General features: G+C 44.4%; 1 protein-coding gene across 2 annotated transcripts in view; it reads right to left on the reverse strand.

Moving 5' to 3' along the window:
- Nucleotides 1–16021, reverse strand: part of Ehf (ETS homologous factor) — a 42368-nt gene that overhangs the window by 24873 nt on the left and 1474 nt on the right. Inside the window, exon 2 of one of the 2 annotated variants that reach the window (XM_076570174.1) lies at nt 15544–15626. The exons of the other annotated variant lie outside the window; for it this stretch is intronic. The gene's annotated coding sequence lies outside the window, so the exon portion shown is untranslated. The remainder of the gene's footprint in view (nt 1–15543; nt 15627–16021) is intronic. 2 annotated transcript variants of the gene reach the window in all.

A 16021-nucleotide genomic window follows, 5' to 3' on the forward strand; every position in this document is an offset into this window, starting at 1 on the left:
TTGTATGCTGATTGCTTTATGGGGTATAAAGAGCTACCCTTTTAATTAAAAGGAGGAGCAAGAAATATTTAGGACTTGTTTTCAGCTCCCTACTTAACCTTCAGCATGGCTTTCCTTAAAAAGCAAGTAGTAAGTCCCAGTCTAGCTAGAGTCTGTGGGACCCCAGTTAGGTTCCATGCTCCATTTTCTAGCTTTGTGATTTTGAATCTGTTCCTCATTCCAAGCCTGGGATGACGGGGATGAGAGGTGAGTTACTCTGATTTCACTAAGCATAAAAACGAGCTGTTCTAGAGGATAATGCAGTGGCTTTAGAAGTGTCCAGTCCAGTGTGTGGTGCGCATACACCCCAATTTAAAAGTAGCCTTTTCTTTCTTGTCTTTAAACAGCAGATGTCAAGGTATTGCTATAAGACATTTCACCTCTGCTGGGACTGGGTCTATCCATCAGAGGCTGAGAGAGGTGTTCTATGCTATGTGTAAGAAGCAAGCTGGAGAAAGGACTCACTTCTCTCCATCCTCAGCTTAAGGGATGCTGATGGTGCTGTTGGGGGGGGGCGGGTGGAAGTACAAAGGACCAGATCCTCATCATGCCAGACAGTGGCTAATCGCAATTTTTTAACATCTCCACAACCAAAATTGGGGACTAGGTAATTCTTTCTTGAAATTTCTAATTAATGCCTAATATGTATGCATATTTTGGAGGATACAGTATGGCAATTCATACGTGTATATAATATATAATTAGTATTTCCTCCTTTCCAACATGTCATTTGCTTGCATTTAGAATACTTCTGCCCCAGTGTTTTGAAGTATATGTTGAATGATTGTAGACTGTGATTACACTATTGCTCTGGAAAACACTAGAACTAATTCTTCCTCTAATTGCATTTTTGCTACTTATTAACCTTTTTTTCTGTACCCTCCTTTCTCCCCACCTTTCCAGCCTCTAATGTCCACTATTCTCTCTTCTTCTATGAGATAATTATTTAACCTGCCACCAAGGAGTAGGAGTAAACATGCAGTGTTTGTCTTTCTATGTCTGGCTTATCATTCACCGTGATACCCACTAGTTCCATGCCCATTGCCACAAATTACAAGATTTCCTTCACTTCATGGCTGAAGATTAGTCTATTGCATATATGTACCTCATTTTCTTTGCCCACTCATCTGTCAATGGACCATATCTTGGCCACTATCAATCCTGCTCTAAGAAACACGAGAATGTAGCTAAAGCTGGGAAATTCTTTCTTGTGGAAGTTGTCACACACAGGTAGCGGATCAAGAAGCACCCATGGCTTCTACCCACTAGATCTCACATGCCAACAGTGATAGATAGATAGATAGATAGATAGATAGATAGATAGATAGATAGATAGATAGATAGATAGAGATATATCCATCTATCCCTACTTGTCCCTTGGAGCAAAGTCACTCCTGGTTGAGAACTATGGTTCAAACTAAAGCCTGTGGAGACAACAGCTGGGGTTCTGCTCTCACTGGTATAGCAACCTTAGGCTGGACCTTGGCCTTTCTTTCTTTCTTTTTTTCCTTTCTTTCTTCTTTTTTTTTTTTTTTTGTTTTGTTTTGTTTTTGCTTTTGACTTCCAAGACAAGGTTTCTCTGTGTAGTTTTGGTGTCTGTCCTGGATCTCACTCTGTAGACCAGGCTGGCCTCGAACTCACAGAGATCCACCTAGCTCTGCCTCCCGAGTGCTGGGATTAAAGGCGTGCGCCACTGCACCGGGCCTGACCTTGGCCTTTCTAAATTGCTCTCTCCTCTCCGGAGAAGCAGATCATATCTGCCCTGGCTGCATGAGCTCGCTGAAGATCAAACACAAAAGGGACTGGTGAGCCTACCAAGCCATGCCTGGCGCACAAAGCCATTGATAATCAGTGGTTGAAGAGAAGTACCAGGTACCCTAGGCACATCCTGGTCCTAGATTGCACTTAACTGGAGATAAAATATGAATTATGACTTGGTCTATTAAAAACTATACTATAACAAAGCAAATTTTGTTTCATACCCAAAGAGCGAAATAAAATATAAATTATACAGGGAATTTTTAAATGTTCAGTCTCTTATCCCTTCTTCATGGGTAGGAATAATCAGAGAGAAAAGTATTTGGTTCTGTGTCCTTATTGATAATTTAGATTTCTCCATTTATCCAAAATGACACGCCTCTGTGCAGAAGTTCATAAGCATGATAATTTAGGGGACAAAAGTCATTACTTCATCTAAAGAAGAGGGGCCGGCCATGCTACCCAACAGAGCAAAACCCAGACAACCACCTCATGCTAGTTGGGATATGTTGGACAGTCAGCAACAAATTCCCTAAAGTAAGGGGCTGTCATGGGCCACTAAAGACTGACCAACCCAGAACTACATTCTACAGAGGTGAGGTACTATGGTGGATTGGGTCGTCATAGTCCTATCCTTGCAGGAGAGACTGACCTCTGTGTCCTTTGCTGTCTTAATGGGTGGTTTGAGGTAAACAATACTACACTCTAAAGTGCTAAGCACAGAGGTTGCTTCTGAGCTCCCATGATGCCCTGAGAGCACTCTTCTTCTAGGCCTTCATTAAAGGCTCCTTTCTCTTCCAGAGAAGGGACAGCTCAGCCACCATACACAGACTGAACCACTTGGGAGAAATGCGTAGAGGAAAAAATGGAACACTTGACCTGACTCTAAAATTTAGATTTTTGGGGCAGTCAGTGGTTCACATGGGAGAAGACAAAGCCTAGCCACAGAGACTGACTTACCCTAGAGCTGAGCTTGAAGAACATGTTCAAGAGTATCAGAAAATTCCAACTCAGCTCAATTTACCTGGTCTCCAGGATAGTCCTTAAATGCAAAGGATCATGGCATATACCACAAGGGTTGAGATTTTGGTGGCCACGTTGATTATGGGGAAGTACTCTCTTATTTACAGCCTCACTTTCCCCCTATGACAAAAGTAAATCAGAATATTTAGAAAGGACTCAAGCATTATATATATGGCCACTGTCCAATCCTCGTTAGCTCTTAAGACAGGATTGACCCACAATTCTCTCTTTAAGCTGGAAATTTGCAGGTTTGGAGGACATTCTTGGGGTATGGCTGGACTCCTCAGAAGCAAAAGAGTGTACGAGTCTGGGAGCCATTGGCTATGGTGTCCCCAGTGGCCACACTTGAAGTCTTGACTTTGCCCGATTATCACCAGGGCAAATTTATACAAGTATTTAACTTCTCCAGGCCTCAATTTCCTCATTTGTGATATGAGGATATTCTAAAAAGGATTTTTGAGTGAAAAAAAATGTAGTGACAATTAATACATACTTAGTTTTGGACACTTAATAAACACTTTATAAACATCACGTGACTTTTAACAATGATACTGTGAATAGCAATCATCATCCTCATCATTTTTGAACCTCCAAGGAAAAAACTGAGAGCCAAATTCATTTCAAGCAAAGCCTCAGATCTCTGTCATCTGTACAATTCTCCAATTCCAGCTGCTGGAGCGGCCAAGCCTTAAGTTTGTTCTCCAGGGTCCTGTGCTGTCTTGGACCTGGAGCTGCCCAGGGGATGCACCATTGCTCCACAGCTGAGCAGTCAACAGCTGGACTGTTCACAGAAGTCCTGTTATTCCCCTATGGACACTGTTCTTGTCTGGGGGACTGAAAACCATCACTCCCCCCCCACCCCCAGTTCCCGCCTCTTACCAACGACATTGTGCCTGAGGCTGCCAAGCCCAGTGGAAGGGCATCCATTCCCAAGCTCTGTGTGACCACAGGCTTTGCATTGCCCACAGCCCATGGCTGCTGTGCTGGGGCAGTAATAGATGGGAAGAGCAGCATGGCTTTAATAAAACATGGCCATAGGCTTCTCCGTCCTGTAGGATCCCTTAATACAGGAACACTCAATGGCTCCAAGGATTGGGCTCTGAAACTTGGGGCACAGGGACAGAAAAAGAAAAGAAGGAGACAACTTTGGGATTCTGACAGGGTAATGAAGCCCTGTATCATACAGGAAGTTCTGCTCAGGCTCAGGACTCCTGACAAGACCAAACACTGCTCCACTGGCCGCTCTCCTAGAACATGCAGAGAACCTCCCAGAGAAGACAAACAAGGCCATCATGGACTTGCTCAACTAGGTCTTCCTTTTGCTCAGTGGTAGGACTCCCAGCAAGGACCAAATGCTGTTAAATTCATCATTTTTATTATATTATAGTGACCAAAACTTTGAGAATATTTTAAATGGGACGGATATGTGCTAAAAGTCTTGTAAACATTATCTCAGTGGATGCTAATGCTTACCACAACTCCATGAGGCATTATATCATCTACCAGGTGGCCTACTGAGACACAGAGCAGTTCGGCAACTTGTTCAAGATTATGGGACTCAGCAAGATTGGAAGTAACTGAAAATTCAAAGTCAGTCTAACAACAACACTCAGCAGAGTCTAGAGCTCCCCTCAACTCATTTGCACCCACAGTCCCATTCCATATGTGGCCACAGCATCTCCCACACCACTGAACTGCCTCACAAAACATATGCACAATAAATAGCTACATATATACACATGCATACATACCTATATGCTATAACTGCCCCCCCCCCCCCCCGCATAATGCCATGGAATTATTTTCAACTTAGTGTTTAAGAAATAAGTTGGCCCAGAATTATTGGTGCTTTACTTGAATTAGATCCCAGGCCAAAGGGTACAATTTACTCCTATCACAGATGGAAAGTGTACTGAGAACAGTCAGCACTATGGAGCAGATTTTCATCAGGGTCTGTGTTTGTATTCCCTGTCCTCAGCCCCAGGAACTGCGAGTGAAGGTCACAATGTACCTCCTTCCCAGCTCCCGTCTTCTTCATTCAACCACACACTCTTCACATTGTCACAGAACTGGTTGCCATGGGACACATTTATTTCTCAAGCCAGGCAAGCAATTAAGCCTTTGAAATAATTACTTGTTCTGTGACAGCAACAGCCAGACCATTCTCCATCTTTACTCAAAATTGCCAGCAGGTGAATTCACAGCATTTGTACTAAAGATGTCGCAACAGCTTCCTGACTTCCTGTTTCAATTTGACTGTTCTTTCAAAGGACTACTCCCAAGCAGGAGAAAAGAAAATTCGTATTCCTGTGAAATGTAGTTGAATAGAATACAGGCCATAATTTGTGCTTTTACAAATGAATCAAAATGAGACTCAAGCTTGGAGAATGTATCTGACCCTCTTTGAGTTACATCATAGCCAACTCCATCTCTTCCCATTGTGTTTTGAGACGCATTTCTTGTTTCCAGGGGCAACATCTGAAGTCTATCTCTGGGATACTGAGTGTTTTCATGACCAATAATGCAATATGGGGAGGGTAAGGTTGGCTCTATGGTAGATACACCTTATTGGCTGTAGGCCACTGGGAAATAGACATATCGTGCTGATCTCTATCAGCCTCGGTGCCAGACCCAGACAAGATGGCACATACTGACAGTGGCAGGCACCAAAACTGATCAAAACAAGATTACCTAGAACAACCCACAGGGCCTCTGTCGATTTCATTCAGATATAATAAACTATATTGAATCTCAAAAGATCACAGAGCCTTTTGAGACCTCAATAGAAGTCATTGGTCTCTTCTTCTACCAAAAATGCGCATATGCTTCTGCTTTGACACTTCTGTCCTATGGGCCACAGTCCCTCTAAGGATCAGCTGTTGACACCGAAAGATCTGTTGACGTCGTTAAAGTTACCATGGATAACATTATAGTTAGTATAGAACATATAGTAAATCTCTGTGCTCATGTGGGATTAGAATTTTAAGAAAACTTTATGATAGACACAGGTTAGCAGAGCTACGTGTGGTGCAGTCTCTGAAAAAGGTTTTGCAAGATTTCAGTCCTGTTCTCTTCTTACCTGGCGTGGGTGCTGCCTTGGTGCCTCCCACAGAGACCAGGAAAGGCTCTACTGTCTCTCTCCAGTGGCACCTGAAGTAGGAACCATGTCACATCCTAGGTGGGTCATTTCTAAGAATTCACCATTTTCCTTACTATCTCTGAGCCTCAAAAATCTGTCTCCTTGCTATGGCCCCCTCTGGGTTTTAAAGCCCAATGGCCATCAGGTAAAGCATAGTAAAGACACAGCCTCGTTCCTACTGCAGCTATGGATGGACCCTGGCAGATGTGGAGACTGGAACATCCCAGATGACTCCTACAACAATCACCTTCCAAATTATCTTGAGAAACTGGATCTGACTCTCAAGTGTAGCAGATACACCATGGCATGCTGACCACTTAAGGAAGAATTGAACTTCAACCAGCATGGGATCCTACCCAAACCTCCGAACCAAAACCTGTATTTCTAAGCCCCTCTGTTCTAATCCTTGAGCACTCTTACAACTGAAAATATCTGGTCTGTAGACTCACTTAGCTGGCCTTACTTCCATTTCTCACCACCAGGTAATTAACTCCTAGAGACATCAGCCTTGATGGAAATTTCATAAACATGAAAACAGCCTTTGTAAAGCCAGAGAGACAAAAGATTCTATCAGGAGAATTTAAGGCCCAATCTTTCTGTGGAGAACCTACTGGTATATTGTTTGTCAAAACTACACAGGCCAGCCTCTGATGCTCAGGACCTCCAACCTGCCACATTCAACAGGGTCTAGTTACTTATAAGTAAAGACTAAACAGATACCCTGACCTCAGGACCCAGCACTTCCAGGTGGCCCTTATGATGTTTATTTGTCATTGTGTTGCTTCAAAAGAATCTTATGACTGGTTGGGTGACCCTTGACCTGACCTGGCCCCACCTCCACTTTTAAAAGATTATTTAACCACCAAGGTGTTAAGCCTTACGCCCTTCAAAACTGATGAATCAGCCTTCTGAGGAGAGAAACCATCTCTGAGAAATGCTTGTTCAACTATTACAAATATGTACTGGTCCCTTCCAATTAACATCTATACTAGATGCACTGCAACCTGCTAGGTGCTAGGGGAAAAAATAGTGAAAAAACACATATACTGCCCTGCACTAATACATTATCAGCCAAGACACACTTCCAAAACAGTAACAGATCTTTCCAAAGTCCTCTCAGCTCATTCATCTCCTTGGTAATGGAATGGGAGCAAGAGCAGAGAATGCCAGGCAACCCTCTCTGGTATTTGGGGAGAAGTAGCCACAGAAAGAATTTCAACAAATTTAAAAAGCAAGTCTGATCCTCTTCCCTCCAGCAACCCCATCCCCTTGCCCTCAGAGAAAACCCTCGCTAAGACATGGACTTGGCACAGGATAATGCCTCTGAGTTTCACAAAGCAGCCTCAGCCAAAACCAATCTCCACTTGGGGCAGGACAAAGCAGCTGGTTGTCTGCATGACTGAAACTCTCTTCCCAAGACAATGGTGTGCTTATGTGTCGGAGGGTTAGGAGTGGGTTGTTAACACAGAACCCACCAGCCACAGAGCTGTTAATTCAGTTGCTGGCAGGGGCTTCTGTTATCTTCTGAATACCTCCAGAGGGGATAAGCCCTACCTCCTCATTTGAGTTGGCAGCGGGATTATTTTTTTGCACCTGTTGCTCTACTCCGATAACATTGCAGTTAAGCATTGATTTGTTAGAAAATAAACAGAAAAAAAGCAAAGAAAGGCATCTGCCCAGACAGCCTGAGCTGGTTTGCCTCAGCTTTATGCCAATTTGTTTTTGCTAAAAAAAAAAAAAAAAAAAAAAAAAAAAAAAAAAAGAGAGAGAAAACCCTGTACCTTCAGTTTTGAGGCTATCCTCCCACTCCCTTGGAAGAAAAAAAGGTATCAAATAGGCCAGTGGGAGCTGGCAGGGCCCAAGAGCCAGAAGACTTTGTACTTTTCCATTGGCTGGTTTGCAAGGGCACTGAGGGGTGTCCAAGGTCTGCAGAATGATATGGCCAGCCTCCAGCCAGCCTGGGTTCCGATCAGAAATGAGATGAGCAAGGGTGGAGAAGGGACTATTGGGTGATGATCCAATCCCAAACTACACTCCTCAAATGGTTGACTTTTGCAAGTCAGGGTATTTGGGGAGGAGGTGGAGACTTATCATACACATCCCCAGTCCCAGTTTAGCCTCTCCCACAGATGCCCAACATCTAGTCTTGACGAAAAGCCCTAGTTCCTCCATTTCCCATCTCAGAAATGAGTCTAGCCATACCTATATAAAAAACCAGATTGGAAAAACTCACTCATCCTCTGCCAAAGGCTTTAAGGTCCCAGGAGGAAAAGGACCTGAGAAGTTGAAGGTGTGATTTCTCCTCTAATCCAAACAATAAGGTGCTCTCATTTCTCATTAGTTTGTCAATAACACATGATGAGCTAAGCCCCAAAAGGGCCACAAAGTACTAAAAACATCACTCAAACAAAGATGACGAACATCAATTAGCCAGTGGCTTCATGGCTTCATCACCCAGCTTTCAGTACAGTCAGAGGAAGCGTCTTCATATTTCTTTTCAAACATAATCATAGGCAATATACGATACTCCCCCACCCCCCAAAAAAGCACCTCTCCCCCAGCCTTCTCTGGACCATAGTCCTATTACCACCAGGGGCTCAAAGGGTCAGAGAGCAGTGGGGAGAGACTGTGGAACAGGCAGGGCTTGTGCCTTCTCTTCTGAGTGTTAAGGACAGGGTGATCCAGTAGGGGTGGGACATGGTTGGCTGAGCACTCCCAGGCATTCTTGTCATGAGCGGGGCAGGGAGTGGAGTTCCTCACATCAAATCAGGCAGCAGAAAAAGAAGAGGTTTAACAACACCCTTAGTTGACTGAAAAATAAATAAGACCAACTGCCCAGGAATGCGGGAAGGGTGGAGGGAGGTAAGGGGTGGGGACTGGAGGCAGGGAGGGGTTGGGATGGACTAGGACAATGGATTTGACCAATTCAAGAGTCAAGTTTCCTCCGAGGAAAACACCAAAATGTCAAGCCAACAGCCACCAATCTGAAATCTCACAAATTGTAGAATCACAAACCAACAAAACTAAGATGGGAAGGCAGTTCATATTTATCAAGTGTTTACTATGTAGTCCGAATGGAGCCAAATCATACATGGATTATCTCCTGGAATCCTCCTGAGAACTCTAAACATAGCTACTAATATCTCCATTTTACAAAAAAAAAAAAAAAAAAAAAAAAAAAAAAAAAAAAAAAAAAGGCACAGTGAAATTAAAAAAAAAAAACTTACCCACTGATCTGGTAAACAGATGGGGTATTATAAGTGTATTGGAAAGGGTTGGGGAAAGCAACATAGCAACATAGTTCTTTGAAAATGGGTCCTTCTGTCGCTAAGGAACAGAGAGACATCTCCTAGCATCTCAGCATGGGTCCTTGAATTTACCCACTAAATGTGAGGAGGAGATGTGCTGACCATCCTGTGCTCTAGAAGGAAGGGTATCCTTGAGCAAACAAGTCTAGATCATACAAGGGTGTTGACTCAGGGCCCCCAAAACATATTCATGAAAACTTAAATTTGGACGGAGGAGACGCTGATAAAGCACAGGGAGAGTCCTTTGGTTCAATCCCTAACACCGAACCCAACCAAAACCCTTCAGTCTGGGCTCTTGTTGAAAGGCCCAGATTGACTCAGGGGTTGAAGTGGCTGCCTGAAGCCACCTCAGACTTATTAGCCTTAATAAAAGAGCACTAATAATAGCAGGAAACATTGATGAAAATTACAGAGAATTTATAGCCTCTTTGCAGGTCACCAGAAGTCTGAGGGAGATCTACTAGTGCCAGGAACACCATAGCACCGAAAGAGACCTGGTGTGTCATTTGGGAGCCTAATTTCTACCAAAAGAGATCCAGCAAAGCTTCCCCCCGCTTCTTCTACCACTACAGAGCTATACCTGGTAGGTCTCCAAACTAAACCCAGAAACCCCAGAGAACCTTGGGAGACCCTATCATCGTCTTTACAGTTTCAGAAAAATAAAACATCTAGATTTCCTTGCAAATTTAAAGATGGCTTCTGAAGAAAATGTGGCTTTCTCTTTGTTCAGATAACCATTCAGTTAGAGGTAAGAAACTCAAGGTCCTTTGTAGATTCCTTCTACAAGAACCTGGCCCCTCAGCACTCTGGGTCTCATTTTCCCTCCAGAATATGTCTCTGCTGCTCCTAGTTCAATGGTCTATGCATGTAACAAGCTCTGTGGAAATTCAAGAGTGAAAACCCACTGTGAAGGCAAGCACCTCAATCCCACAAAGGCTTTCCTGAGAATTAAATCCTGCCACACTAATAACAACTTGGCCCGCCCCGTGGTTGTTCTGGAGGAAACTTTCAGTGTACAAACAAAACAAGAACTCACCTCCATCTTCCCCTTTTCTGACCCAAGCCTCAACTTTATCCCAGGGTTATTTTATAAATAAGATGAACATGTATAGACGTCCTCCAAAACAACTTCCCAGATGGTCGGGCTCCAAGAATTGTCACATATTTCAAAAACTTCACCATGATGAAAGGCAGCATAAGCTTCAGAGAGTAGGACTCAATGCACATGGAGAAAGCAGAGCCCTTGTTCAAATCTTGTTAAGAATGCTAAGCTAGGTGTGACGGCACATGTTCGTAATACTAGCACTTGACATACAGATACAAGAGGATAAGGAGTTTGAGCTAGCCTGGACTACATAGTGAATTCCAGGCCAGCCCTAGCTACATAGTAGAGAGAAGGTTGGGGGAGGGAGGGAGGGAGGGAAGGAGGGAGGGAGGGAGGGAGGGAGGGGGAGGGAGAGGGAGAGGGAGAGGGAGAGAGAGAGAGAGAGAGAGAGAGAGAGAGAGAGAGAGAGAGAGAGAGAGAGAGAGAGAGAGAGAGAATATGCAGGTCAATAGTATAGCAACAGGGCATTAAACCAGTCTTCCTAAGCGCAGATCCCATGTAACACGGATCCTACCTATCACCACGTAAGTCTCCTCTGATGCTGGCCCTCCCCAAGACATCAGACCCACCTTTGCCTTTACCCCATCAAGACTCTATCATCAATGAGGGTGGAGTGGTCTTTCCTGCCCCTGAATGCCCCCAAGATCTTACCTTCTCAGATGGATTAGAGAAAAAAAACAAAATATAACACTGAACATAGCTGGGAACACCCCCCCCCCATACATGCCCCGTCCAACAGCCTACACTCAGCAAACCACATTTACTGACAGCATTATTGTTACTGTCTTCACTATGCCTGAGGATAGCCACAACTCCAAGTCCATAAGCAGAAAAACATTCTCCTGTCATGGTGAAGAATGTGGACCAGCTGATCTACTCAGCAGTCATTTCCTGTGCGAGAGAATGTTGTACCCTAGTTCCTCACCCCCTTTCATTCTCCATGGACCCTTTGTGCAGTCTGTTGAAGCTTGTGAGCCTCTTCTCAGTTATGCTGAACTCGTGATATTAAAATGAGTGCTTCATTAATAGACTGAAGTAGAACATCTGTCACACATCTAATCACCTCTACGATATCAGATGTCAATACTTTGATACATTTGTAACAAGTACAATGTGATATAAAATATTAATGATTTTTGGGGGGAATAATTACAGTGGTAGCTAATACTAGTAAGGAGTTTTGCCCACATTCATATTGAGAGATATGTTAAATTATAATTGAAAGTTACTGAAAATAGTAATATCCTAGGTCCCCTGAATTCTCTCCTCTGGACACTAGGTTAGAATTCTGAATGTTTTACTAACAGCAAGGACTATTCAACTTCATCTTTAGAAATGACTTGCAATGATTTAGCAAGAGGCAGACCCACAAGATCTTAGCAAAATAAATAAGTACACACACACACACACACACACACACACACACACACACACACACACACCATAGCCTCTAGATGCTAAGGTCAATACTTTCTCCAGCAGTGATCAGTAGATTCTGGGGAAACTCTTAAGAACTGTAGGAGTGGGCACCCTTTCACACAGAGGTATTGTCTGGTGAACAACCTGTAGAGACCTTTCTTCCAGGGCCTCCTGCATGCCAGGCATCAAGGCATAGGGTAGAAATGTGCTGAAAGCCCACCCCGACGTATGCTATGTCCTGAAGCCAGCTAAATATGAGGCTCAATTTGGAAGTTTCCCATTAACGTGAACCATCCCATTTCCTGATACACTCCATCTCCAGTAAAAATTAATATTCTATTTCTTCCCCAGAGTCAGAGTTTAGAATCCAAGCTGGTTATTATAGGAAAAGAAATAATAATTTTAAAAAAACAGAATTTAATACTCATCTGCTCCAACTGAGTGGAGATGGAGAGAAAACGCCCAGACTGAATACTTCTCCTTGACTTCCAGCCTGCAAATTACTACTACACATTACTCACGAGCATTGTCTGGGTGCTTTCACATTCTTAATTTAAACCGCTTAATTTAGTCCTTATTAGCCCTGAATGGTAGATGCTATTACCCCATTTTCCAGGTGAAGAAACTTAGATGCTAAAGTTTACAGAATTCCCCCCAAAAGCACTCAACTACCCAGCAGTGGTGTCCAATTTAAAGCCAGGTGTTCTGATTCTACACCCAGTGTTCACCTTGCCACACCCCCCAAAACCCCTGCTCAGCCCTGAGCACTCAGTGCCGCCCACCCCGTCAGACACAGCACTCCAAAGCTGCTCCTTCTTCATGGTCTTCCACACAGCCTCTGGCCAGCGGAGGGAAGACGGCAGAATCACAACTAGCTGCTCTCTCATTTCTTAAAAAGAACAAAGTTAGGCATAGGCTAAATTTCAGGCCAAATCTACAGCCCACACAGAGCCCGGACAAGTCTGTTCAGCAGTCTCATGGAAGACAGAGCTGATAATAGCCCTCCCCTCATCTCTTCCTCAAGACTATACCACTAGCCCTGCTGTGGGAAGCTTGCTAAAGAGCTCCTAGGAGATTCTGGGGCAAACTCTGTACAACAGCCGGCCGTGTTCACCAGACTCTGTTCGTAACGAGAACCTCCTCATTATTCTGAGAGAGGCTCGTCAGAGTTAAGCTGGTAACAGGTGGGGGATGGGTTAACAGTGACTAAAGTTTCTCAGATCCATACCTAGCATACGGTCCCCACCCCCAAAGACTGTTTATCGTTGAGTCTGTGATACAAGGAGAGCAAGAAGCAGCAGAAAGGCCACCTTAACTTCACCGCGGTTACATCAAAGGAAGTGCGCATCTAGACAAGGTTATTTAAGATGAGTTTTCATAGTGAAAGAATAGGGTTAATGGGATGTTCCGTTCCCTTAACAGACACACAATTATCTGTTTGGCTCTTCGCCCCTTTTTATTTTAGGCGTGTCATCGGGAATCATGTTTTGGGTGCACCTATACACATCATAATTTAAATAAGCGCTCAAAAACCCTTAACAAGGTTTATAATGCTGAGAAATAAATGAGAGATGGGGAAAAGGGATACGAGTGAGGCCAGTGGCCAGGCGATAAGGAGCCCAGCCCCGCACGGCAAGCCAAAGACACACTGTGGTTAGGTGCTAGTGAAATCATTTTCAAAGGAGCCTTTTATGGGATGTCTCTTTTAAAACCAAGTCAATTAATACTCTAGGAGCCTCTTTAAGTGGGACACCGTGCTCGTCCCTGTCGGAAGCTCTGTCTGCCGCAGGTACAGAGCTGAGCCATCTGGAAACGGCACAGGCTCCGGCTTGGCCCAGCCAGCCCTGAGGCCCACATGATCACCATCAAGTCTTCCTCTCGTACAGGGTCCACATCTTTCTTATCTGCTTGCTCATCCACAGCTGCAATGCAGCTCAGACCGAGTGGATGCCAGTGTGTGAAGTCTCCCCTTCAGCTGGTCTGGAGGTAGCCATGATGCTTCCTCAAGTGCTATTCATGCATCCCCTACTCCCTATTATTCCAAGCCGCCCAGTTCTGCTATCTCACCGGCTCTGGACCTATGGATTAATATGGGATACGATGTGCGATTTGCTCCTGAGACCCCACCCCCTACCCCAATGAAGGCTGCCAGTTTCATCCCTCAACAGTCTATTCTTAGTCAAAGTTACAGAGACACTTAAGGGCCCCCAGTGGTCATCCTGCCCCGGGGGCATCTGTCACCCCTCTCTCTGTTCTCATAGACTCTAATCCTGCTGATCCTCGGCATAGTTGTCGCACCTACTCTTGGCCATCATAGCCAGCAGAATCTGTGAGTTCAAATACCTCTTAAAGATTTTTTTTTTTTTTTTTTTTTTTGGTTTTTCGAGACAGGGTTTCTCTGCGTAGCTTTGCGCCTTTCCTGGAGCTCACTTGGTAGCCCAGGCTGGCCTCGAACTCACGGAGATCCGCCTGGCTCTGCCTCCCGAGTGCTGGGATTAAAGGCGTGCGCCACCACCGCCCGGCTTAAAGATAATCAGAATGTATAAAGGAGGAAATTCAACCCCAGAGAGGTGCAGTGTACTGCTCTGGGCCACTCAGCTCTGCCGGGTCTCCTGACAGGCCGTGCTGAGAGCACTCACTGTCACACCAACGGCCTTCCCCGTACTGTGTTCTGATCACTCACTCCTGAAGACAGCGCCAGCCAGCCTTCAAGGACGACCCTTAAGAAATAATCTTTGTTCCCATCTGAAAGGCAGTAAAGTTTTCATTTACTAACTCCAAAGGACTGATAGAAATGTCTACTCCAGAGCATCCTGTCTTCCTCACCATGATGGCACTTGGCTAGAAAATATGTGCCTTCCTAAGATACACGGTCACGAGCAGCCATTTTCCCTACGGTATCGCTGATTTCCTACATATCTTCATACTCTGGTCCTTTAAAATTCTGACCGGTGTGAAAAAAAAATCACAAATTTTAATAAGAGCAAAACTGTCTGCTCCTTAGAAGAAATCTTATCACTTAAAATCACTTTATAAACAGGTATGAAAATGTCAAGTGAAGTGAATTACCCACCCTCCCTCATCAGCTGTTGGGAATCGAAAAGTTGGCAGCCTCCTGCCTCACTGCTCGGAGGAAGACCCCACTACAAATTTAGCTTACCCAAGCTGAAAGTCACTGCTCTATGCTCGATTAAACAGTGACAAAGGCAGAGTCAGGGTGTGTGGTCTTTAAACATCAAGCCAATGCTTCCAACCGGGGCCCCACCCACAACAGAAAAGTCTGTCGCTTTGCCTCCATGGAAGAGGAGAGCCAGCTGAACCAGAGAAAAGGTTTGAAACACCAGCGAAGTGGTGGCACCGAAATTTGGGTTTTGAGTCTATATTTGGTTCCTTCCAACCATAGCGCTGTATGTTGGCAGGCTCTGTTTCCGTGTTTTGGCACCCTCCCTGCCTCACCGCCCCCCAGAAGTCTTCAAAGGCCATATCTGTTTGAAAAGCCCTCGGGATGCCCCCATCCAAAGGGAGAGGAGACTGAGTGAGTTCTCGTGTAAGCCTCCACAACTGTGTGTGACAGCGCACTACAAAGTAAGATTCTCCTACTTAGGTTATAAAACGCAAACAGTCCAACAAACATAGGCCCAGTTTTCAAATCCCCAGAGAGTGGAGACAATAAGAAGGAAATAAAACTTAGTAAGATTCCAGAAAGTGCAATCCCACTTCCTTAGAGCAGAGTGCAGCCCGAAAGCGCTCACCTTCTGACCTGGTGATACCAGCTAGCTAACAGATTGCCACTGAGAACACAGCTGAACTCTTGGTCTCCATTTTTGTCTCAGGCCTACAAAGAAGCCAAAACAGTATTGAAAGATGATTGGGATAAAGCCAGTCAATGATTGGGAGACCCTTACGGTACCCACAAACATGCAATTATGAGTGTGACTGGAGCTTGTCACAGGTCTAGAAAGGCCCAAAACACTCCCATGAGAAATCGAGGTATAATGATATAATAAGAAAAACATCAGGAAGCTTGTGTGGATATAGGTAATATAATTTTTAGCACACACACCAAAAAAAAAAAAAAAATGTTATCAACTCTGAGACCTTTTGCATAAATGAGGCCTGGTCCAGCACACTTCCGTACCTACAACTACTATAAAAGGATGTCTTGAGTGGTAATATAACTTCCAACATAGTAGCTTCCTCAAGATTGCTCTCTTTCAGAATGTCTGCTGA

The sequence above is a fragment of the Peromyscus maniculatus genome, chromosome 4, assembly GCF_049852395.1.
Source record: "Peromyscus maniculatus bairdii isolate BWxNUB_F1_BW_parent chromosome 4, HU_Pman_BW_mat_3.1, whole genome shotgun sequence".
Lineage (NCBI taxonomy): Eukaryota > Metazoa > Chordata > Mammalia > Rodentia > Cricetidae > Peromyscus > Peromyscus maniculatus.